The following is a 10,553-nucleotide window of genomic DNA, read 5'->3' on the forward strand; positions in this document are numbered from 1 at the left end:
GCAAGTGGGAGATGTAGGAAAATGCAAGTGGGTGAGGGAAAATAGAATTAACTAAAATAAATTACTTTATTTCAATTTGGTTGCAATTTGAAAAATTGAATAAATTAGATTTATTCAATTTGGGGTAAACTATTAATTAAATGTAAATTTAATTAAAAGGTAAGAAGAAGGGTTGTAATTAAAGAAAATGATTTATTCAATTAAATGACATAAAGGGCTTAAGTGAATTTAACTAAATAAATTGAATAATTTACTTAATTAAATAGAGGAATGTAGGTGATTTAGTTAAATTAGATTTAACTAAAATAGAGGAATGAACATAAAATATTCATTTAGGAATATGGTCATTTTTATACGTCTACAGAACCTTTTTGTGTAGCTTAATGAAGGTGTACCTTCCACCTTATTCATGCTTGGGAAGACATGAAAAACAAATCATGATGCACAAGAGGTTTGTCATGCTATACCATGACATTATACTTTTATGTGGTTTCCTTGTTAAAGAAAGTCTTTGTCTTTGGGAAGATTTTATAAATCTCCTTTTATAAGTCTAAGTAATAAATGCATAAATTTTGTTCTCTTTTATTAGGTAGAAATTTTTTGTGGTCTTTCCACAACACACCCCTTTTTAATCATGCTCAAATCAAGACCTCATTTGTTGTTTAAGAAAGTCTGCAACCAATTTGACATCTCTGCGCTTGCCTAAGCCTATTCACTCCCATTAAGGTGTGCCCTTTTGACAAATGGCACTTCCCACACCTAGGTGAACCATGCTATATTGCAGCTCCTTCAACCTTTAAACTCTACCTTGATGTTTTCCATGTGCCACTCATGCGGGTGTTCTATTGAGGTCAATGGTTCACAAAGTGGGTACTCCCATTGTTGCACCACATGTATCCTTCTAGTGAATCTTAAGGATTATTCTCTGATTCATCTCCCATCTGTGCTCCAATTGTCGCACTTGTCAATCGTTGGTTTCACAAGTGTTGTGAAGAATGAAACCAAGCCATAATGACATCCATAAAGGCCATATTTTTCCAGTTTAAGCTAAGTCATTATGGTGACCTTCTGTTTAATTCTCTCTTCCCTTTTTTAATATGGTGAAAAAGTTAGGGTTTCCACCACAATAAGGATGAAAACCTCTAATTTTTACTTGGGTACCAATTATATTAGGGAAACATAGGAACTTGCTAGATCTAAACCTAAGAGGTCTAAATGTTGATCTGATTCCAAGGATCTTGGATGAGCCTCCTCTTTCCCTTGAGTTGAGTTGATTTATTGAAGATGTTGAAATTAGGGCATTATACATGAACAATGAGCTATACTTGTCGGATTGAGCCATGGACTTGGATTTGAGGATTATAAGAGTATTTGGACTTGTTCCTAGAAGAAGCTCCTGATTTATCGGGACTGTAGCAATGATACTCTGTTCCTCTGCACTTTTTGCACTCTAATGGAGGATTGATTCATCACTGTAAATAAATCCAATTTTCAAGATCGCAACTTTGTACTTTTTCATGTGCACACTATAGACGGGAAATAGGTTGGGAATAGGGTTTTGCTTAAGTCAAACCACAGTTTAGGAATTAGCCTTGAATGAAATATTGTAAATAGTGAAATGAATAATGAAAAGATATACCTTAGATATGCAATGAATGATAATGATGTGTTTCTTCTTGAATGTAATCACATATGTTGTATGAAATGGCATGAACATGACAAAACCCTAATCACACACACATGCTTGCATATAAATGTTGTAATTTTCTCCACAATGGTTGAATGAAGGAAAGTCATCCTTGAAGATCTCTAGAAATGCTTGATGATGGACACTTAAATTCTTGAATGTGTTATTACTTGAATATGGAGACTTAGATTGAAATGAATTGATCACATGTCATTATCTATGAGATCTTAGGTCAATTTATTGATTAGGTTGACCTCCAATGATCACATAGAGCCACCAAATAAATTTCCCATTGAAGAGATAAGTCTCATCCCTCCCTTGAAAATTGGGTCCCATTGAGGGGGACCAAGGTGCTAGTGTCCTAGTCCTCCTTAATTAGGGAGAAAAATTTTGGCCTAGAGAGGAGGAAACCCCTCCAAAGATTCATTTGTTAGGTGTATATGGCATAAGAACTATAGTTAAGGCACTGAATGAACTCAAATAGGATATGAGGAGGAGATATGCTAAAGTAGGGGCACAAATATGAGGTGTAAATTGGCTCAATGAGAATTTATGATGCTACATTTATCCCCCACTTTAATGGGAGTATGAGTCTACAAAAATACTTGCGGTAAAGTAGATGAAAGAGATGAAAGAGAGGAGGAAAGGAGTAACAAAAATAAGGAGTATAAGACATCACTAATTTTGAGGAACTAAGCCCCCAATCTTGGGATCTTAACTCACTCAAATGCATGCAAGGGAACACAAAACAAGACAAACAAAACGAAAACAAAGACAAAGGCAAAAACACACACAACCCAAAAGCTAAAAACCAAAAATAAGACCTCAAGTCAACTAGTCGAAGAGACCTCGATATCAAAATGTCTCAACCACTAATATCATTCTTGAAAAATATCATCTCAAGAACACAAGTGATCACATAAAAGAAAAAAGAACACATCATCCATGAACTACAAATAACAAAGTTGTGAGCTCATGAGAAGAAGGAAAGAGAGGACATGGATACATGATAGATATGTTTTCTAGTTGATCCATGAGAAGAATGATGAGAAAGGACATGGATACACACTCTAGATGTGTTTTTCTAGGTGACCCATGTTGGGGAGGAGAGCGGGAATCATGTAGTTGTGTTTTTTTAGTTCCACACATCCTCATGCGTGTGTACAAGTGATGTCTAGTTTCAAGTATATAGCACCCCATATAAGAGTTTGTTTCCTCTAGTTTCAAGCGTGCATCAACCTATTTAAGACATACAATACAAATGCAAATGTCAAGGGGCGAATGTGTGGCTTCAAGAACATCTCATTTAGGAGTTTGTTTTCTCTTGTTTCAAGAATGTGTAACCTCATTTAAGATATATAGCATTTAGGAGTTTGTTTTCTCTAGTTTGGGTGTGAACCTCGTTTAAGACATATATCAAATATTGTGCCAGGTTTAGGAATGAAGCATCTCATATAAGAGTTTTTTTTCTCTAGGTCCAAGTCTTAACACCCCATTTAAGACATGCAAGGATATGGTACAAAGTGGGAAATATGGGTGCCCCCTCCTTAAGATGTCAACATAGCCCTATGTTGATGTCTTAAGGAAGCTAGAAACAAGGATAGCCACCTTTAACACCAAGGATATATCCTTTAGGCAATAATGCTCATAAATCCAAGCTAAAGAGGTAATACTCTTATAAGAAAGGATAAGATAGTTGAAAAAGAGATATCTAGAAACAAGTGTAAAGAGGATCCTTGGAGGAGAAGAGGTTGTTGCTCAAAAGACATCTACCTCCAAGAGGAGTTCTTGAAAAAACATAGCATCTTCCACCAAAAGAAGGGAAGGAGGGAAGGAGAACAAGAATTCATACCTTCTCCCTATTGCTAGGTGAAAGTGATTCTTGATGAAGGATGACACACTTTTGACCCAATGTGAGGGGTAGTTTTATAATATATGTACATTTCCAAGTAAAAAAGAGGTTGTATCCAAGGATCACCTTTTGCATAAGACAAAATCCTTGAGAAAACAATAATTTCACAAAAGGAATGGTATCCAATAATAAACAAAGGCCACTCAATAAAGGAAGAGTGTATCCTTAGAAAGGATGAGAGAGAGAGAGAGAGAGAGAGAGAGAGAGAGAATTTACCCCCAAGTGTAAGGACAATGAGAATAATTACACAACCCTCTAAGGAGAGATTAGACATAAGAAAATGCACAATGTACTCACATGAAGGAATATTCAATGAAAGAAAAGACATTTATATTTGATAAATGCAACTCCAAAGAAGAGGTAATATTTAAAGGGAAAGAGAGAAAATTAAAATGAAGGATCACATATTCTGCTAAAGAGAAGGATTAATCATAAAAGACATACCACTCTATGCAATAAAGGATATCAAAATATGAAAAATGCAACCCTTGTAGCGTTGTAAATTGTACACCCTTAATTATGTGGTATAATTCCATGCTTAAGTTATCACCCACCTTAGTGTAAAGCGGAAAAATCAAACCCTAGTCGTTCTCCCCTCCCCAACTCCGAGGAGAGAGAAGGGAGAGTCACTAGGGTTGATGGTTTTCACTTAGGAGAGACTTTACATTCAAAAGAGGGGTTGAAACCCACAAGATCCAATCCCACGCAATGCAAGATTGGATTCTATATGAGTTTCAAGGGTTAAGACATTAAGGATACCCTCTTTTGTAAAGAATGTAGATAGAAAGATTGAACTAGGAATGCATGTAAAGCAAGAAAGATTTACTTATAAACTGAGATAGGGATATGATATGAAGTTGCGGACCTGGAATTAGCAGTAAAATGTCGAGACGGTGCTGTTCTGCAAATTTGAGCAAAAGTTGACAGGACGATGGCGCCCGGCGTGCACACGGTCCTCCGAAAAATCAGCGAAACGAAGGGGGATCTGTTCGTCTCTGCACAAGGATTCCAGATCTTCAATTTCAGCCGCGTACCTGCAACCTACACACAGAAAAGCGAAGACAATTGGAGGGTTAGGGATTAGGGGTTTGCCCTTAGGTCAAACCCCGGTTTTGGAATTAACCAAGAAATGAGAAATGCTGTAAATGTAAATGACTGTAATGTAAAACAAGTACTAGTACCTTGTTGTAAGGATGTTTGTATCCTTATATGCGAAGGTATAGATGTTGTTGTTTGTTGTATGTTGTATGTTGTAGTATGTGATCTCCTCTTCAATGGTTGAATCCTTGTCTTGAATGCAACACCTAGCCTTGAATGGAGACTTAGAATGATCAATTGCTTGAAGGAATGCTTGAATGCTTGAATGCTTGAATGCTTGAATATCGTTTCCACGTCTTGTACACATATGTCCTTCCTCCTCAAAATGGGAGAGGAAATGTAGTTTTTATACTTGCCAATTAGGGTAAAAGACTGATTTTCCCGACCTTAGGCCGACCAGGAAATATTATTTTCCAATTTGCAAACAAAAAGGCCCGAAGTCCCATAGGAGACCGGGCCCAAAATACGGCCAGGGACCAGGGCGTTGGGCGCCATGGTCCTGGGGGACCAGGGCACTGGACGCCATGGTCCTGAAGGACCAGGGTGCTGGGCACTCTGGTCCCACCTCCCAGGACAGCAGGGTGCAAGGAGGATCAGGCCAGGGTGCTGGAAAAATGCAGTTTTTGGTGTCATGAGCAAGTTTCGGGATCTCCATTCAGGTTCCGTGTTGCATCGCCATCGTGAAGACCCAAATGCAGTCGAAATTGTAAGTGTCGCAATTTTAGGACGCTACATTTAGCCCCCACTTTAGCGGGAGTATAAGTGTACGCCAATACTTCCGGTAAAGTACAAGGAAACAACATTGAAAAACTTTCACCACGTCAAGGAGGCAAGATACACCAAGCCCTCAGTGGACTAAGGATCTTACGACTTCGATTGACGAAGTAAAAGGGAAGATCACGAGGGAGAACCATGACTATCAGTAGTAAGGTTCCCTCACTATGAGTCATGCGAGAAAGATATCAAAAATTTTCAAGGCAAAGCTAAATTTGTCAAGAAATTTTCAAGTATCTTGAAAAGATATAGACGGGATGTATGCCCCCTACGTTAAAGCGATCGCACACGCCTCACCGGGGGTGATTGCTTTAAGGTAGTGATACATATAAGAAATGAGAAAGGAGCATGTTATCACAAGGATTTAGCCCCCAAGTGTGAGATAAGCCCAAGGATAATAGACACAAAACACAAAGCACAAGGTGACTTCGCTTTCCTCGGGGTCAGTATGCTGTATGATAATTCATGTATATCATATGTATGTATGCATAATTGTTCTTCATTCCCCAATCAAGGAAGGTCACCTAGAAGAAGGGAACACATGTGTCTTTTGAGTCAACATGAGAGAGACCAAAAGAGATCTCAATGTTTTGCATCGTCCTCAAGTAGACAACACTAAGGACAACAAATAGAAGAATGAGAATAACACATAGAGGAAGTAACAAAAGAGAGGGGGAGAGAATCTGCTATGCTAATGAAACTAGTCTAGCACGTCATCTACCCCCCGATCTTGCTGATCAATGTTTCGAGAAGGTAGGGAACACGCTAGAGGAGGAACATCCAACACAGCAGATGGAGCTATCACAAGATCCAAACAAGGGCTATGTTCATATCCCAAGCCACGATGTTCTTGTCTAGGAGCTAGGATAAGTGCTTTAGAAAATTTGTTAGATAAATGGTTATCAATATCAACAAGTTCATATTCACTATCAGAATGAACAGGAGAAGTAGCATTTTCATCATGAATAACATTTTCATCTATATCATCATCAAGATTTATAAAAATAGGATCTTTAACTCGCACAGGATCAAGACCATCATGCATCTTATGTTTAGGAGATTTCGCCTCAATCGTCGGCTAAGGAGAAAATGGAATAATGCTTGTTGAAGGTGTTTTTGGGGATTGCAAAGTTTGAGAGGCAGCTGCTTGAGCTCTAAGATGACGCTTTCGTCGGAGTTCACGTGCAGAACGATTTCGTCTAGTCTTAGTAGGAAGTTGCGAAGATTGAGGAGGAGGAATGTTCTCATCCTTATCACTTGGGTGTTTAGGTTGTGGTCTCTTAGGTTGAATAATAGGAGAAGAGGAAGGTCTCTTCTCTCCATAAGAGGAAGGAGGAGGAACTGCTCCATACAAAGGAGGAATATTTGGTTTAGGAAGGAGACCAAGCCCATCATGATGAGGAGGCATAGGTCTACTTTTAGGAAGTTTATTAGATATAGGCATAGTCACATCCATAGGGATGTGTTTGGAATCTTCTTGAGGAAAGATATTAGTTTTATCTTTCAAAGGAAGAACTTCCTTCTCAAGAACGATAGGAATGTCAAGTTTGGGTGTTCTAGGTTCACTTAGAGATAGGATCATATCTTTTTTCCACTTTTGATAAGATTTGAAAAGATGATCACTTCGCGGAGGAAGAGATTGGAATTGTTTAGGCCAAAAGTAATCAATAGGAATGCTAGAAGTTCTTTCAGCTGGTTTAAAGAGACTATGATTGACAGTAACAACTTCACCATTATGGGGAAATTTCAAACACTTGTGAATAGGAGAAGCAATAGCTTTCATGGAAGATAGCCAAGGATAGCCAAGCTTCACACGAAATTGTTCGGAAGATGGAATAATAGCAAAGTCCACCTCAAGGGATTTGTTATGGACCTCAATAGGTAATGTAATAGAACCAATTGCAGAAGAAGAAAATGCATCAAATAGTTTCACAACCACATTTGTTTCATCATAGATCACTTGATTCAATTGCAAAGTAAAAAGAAACTCTTCAGTAATGACATTAACCATGCAAGAAGGATCAATAATCACTCCACGGAAAGGTGTATTTTTTACTTTTGTAACTATATATAAAGGACCGTCAGGTGCCCTGATAGTTTCACTAGAATCAAATGTGATGGAAGGTTCTTTAGGGATTTTCTGTTGCTCCACAAAGTTAATCACATTCGGAGTCATATACACAAGATCATCAGGTGAGACAGAGGAATCATTAGTATCAATCGCATTAGAGGTATGAGAAGGTAATGCATCAGTAAAAATCTGAAGATTTTGGTTAGGGGAAGATACAGATGTATTGCCTTTATCATTCACTCCAGAAACAGAGATAGTATTATTATCAATCAAATCTTGAATTTTCCCCTTTAAAGCAAAACATTTTTCAGTATCATGCCCAGGTTGACGATGAAATTGACAAAAAGATTTGTTATCAAAATAAGGTGAAGTAATCTTTGCAGGATCTATTTGCCTTATAGGAGGGAGAGTAAGCACATTTTGTTCCAATAACTTATTCATAATACTATGCAATGATTCATTCAAAGGAGTAAAGTTTTTTTCTTTCTTGAAAAACTTAGAAATAGGAGGCACACCTGATGCTGCATTCACATTGTTGTTGATGATATTTTCATTGAATTTAATGGACTCTCTGTTCGGTTTAAACTTCCCAAATGGTTGTTGACTACTATCACCCTTATCACCCGGAGCCATAGGATGTGATTGTTCCATTTGACTCACAGTCAGTTGATAATTGTGAAGAGTTGCGCACAACTGTTGGAAAGAAGTAAACTCAGAAAATAGGAGTTTTTCTCTAATGTCTTTTTGTAAATTAGAAATAAAGATTCTTTGAATATCATTGTCAGGCACTGGAAAGGAAATTTGAGCATACAAATGCTTATATCTACCAATGAAATCAGTCACTTTTTCTTTAACACCTTGTTTACAATGCATTAAATCAATCAAAGTAACTTTAGGACTTATATTGTTTTGAAATTGTTGAATAAAAGCATTTGCAAGTTGTTCGAAAGAAGTAATAGAATAGGAAGGCAACGAGCAATACCATTGTAGGGCTTTATCTCTTAATGTTCTAGTAAATAGTTTTGCAAGCAACCTTTGGTCATAAGCAAAATCAGTACATATTGTTTGAAAGGTCTTAACATGTGTTAGAGGATCACCCTTACCATTATAAAGCTCCAAATGCGGAATTTCAACATGTTTAGGGGGGATAGCTCGAACAATATCAAGAGAAAGTGGGCTCGCAACATCAAATGTGGGCACACTAAACTTAGATTGATTCATAGAGGCAATTTGTTGCTGTAAAGAAGAGACAGTTTGTGCAAGATTGTTAATGGTCGCTTCAGTCAAAGAGTTCATATTAGACGTGTTAGATTGTGATGGATGTGTTATGTTATTGAAAGAAGGTAGAGAGTATGGTGGTGGGACACTATGATAGTTAGTCATAGGAGATGATTGGAAAGGAGGAACACTACAAGGAGGAATGGAATGGTTAAATGAATTGCCCCCTTGCGTCATGTTCATTTGTGGAGATATAAGAGGAACACTCACTAAAGGAATGAATGAAGAAGTTGGATTGAATGAAGGAAGAGGGTTGATCGAAGAAGAGGGATTGCCCCCATGACTAGTGATCATAGGAGGAATGTCTTGTGTTGAAGTAGTCATTATGTTTGATGTAAAAGTAGGTATACTAGCAATAGGAGTCGTCAAAGGAATAGAATGATTGTCTTGAGTAGGAGGTTGTGTATAACCTAAGGTGTCGGCACAACTTTTCATAGGCATCACATTTGAATCCACAATGTGTGCAATACCATGCAAAATATCAATTCCATTCTTATCACTTTGAAGCATACATTTTAGACCCTCAATTAAAGGAAGAGCTTGACTATCAGGGTATTCTTGAGACATCCACTGTCAAAAATCGTCAAATTGGTTATCCAATTTTGAAAGTTGTTCTACAGAAACCTCATGGAGAGCTTCTTCATCATTAAGAGGATTAGAGGAATTACCCATGTCCTCGTTAAAAAGACCATTCAAATTAGGTTCCATCTCCTCAGTAATTAAACCTTGGAAAGACTTAATTCTAAGGCTTCGTCTAACGGGAATAGTGTAAGTAGGGCTTATTGTTGTAAAACTCATGCACTAAAGAAAGAGAGAAGATTTTGAATTTTAGAGGTAGCAAATTTCAGTAAAACCAGCCAATCTTCTAGATTTAAGCTGTTAAATACAATCAGGACAATCTCCCGAAATTTCGGAAAAAATGTCCGGGACCGTGGTGCTCGGAGTGCACACGATCCTCGCAACTTTTTTCAAAATTTTCAAGGATGAAAGTTATGATGATTTTACAGCTAACCTGAAAAAATTGAGTGATTTTACGATCTGTAGATAGGCCAAATTAAAGTTGCAATCTCAAAATTGAACCCTACCAAGATTGTCGAAAAATGCAAAATTTGAATTTTGGAAAAGAGAGGGAACCTAAAATTTTGAATTTTATGATTTTAGAGGGAATACCAAAAGCAATGCAAGTTTTGAAATTTGAAAGTTGACTCAATTTCACGCAAAATTCAATTTTGAAAGCGGAAATCAAAGTTGTTGTAATTAAGCACTTAATTTCAAAAGTCACAAATTGCAAAAATTTGAATAAATCACTGAAATTTCGAATGAATGCTAACACACTTTTCAGATTTAGGACAGTAAGAAACACAATTTTGACACAAATTTCAATTTCAACAATTTTTGAATGATTAGAAGCCTCAATCCAAGCAATCGCTAGACCAACTTTGATTGTAATTTTGAAAGTGTTAAAATTGATAAAATCGGCCAAAATTCTGGATTTTAGCAGAAAAATACAGTAAGATCTAGCTCCCGAAATTTCGGAAAAAATGTCGGGGACGATGGCGCTCGGAGTGCACACGGTCCTCGTAACTTTTTTCCAAATTTTCAGGGATGAAAGATATTGTGATTTTATTGCGGAATCCAAAGTTACAGCTAATTTGGAGATGTTTTGATCAGTGAAATTGTCGGACAAAGGTTGAATCAAGAGGGTTTCAAAAATTAGGGTTTTGACACTTAAC

Source organism: Cryptomeria japonica, chromosome 11 (genome assembly GCF_030272615.1).
Source record: "Cryptomeria japonica chromosome 11, Sugi_1.0, whole genome shotgun sequence".
Lineage (NCBI taxonomy): Eukaryota > Viridiplantae > Streptophyta > Pinopsida > Cupressales > Cupressaceae > Cryptomeria > Cryptomeria japonica.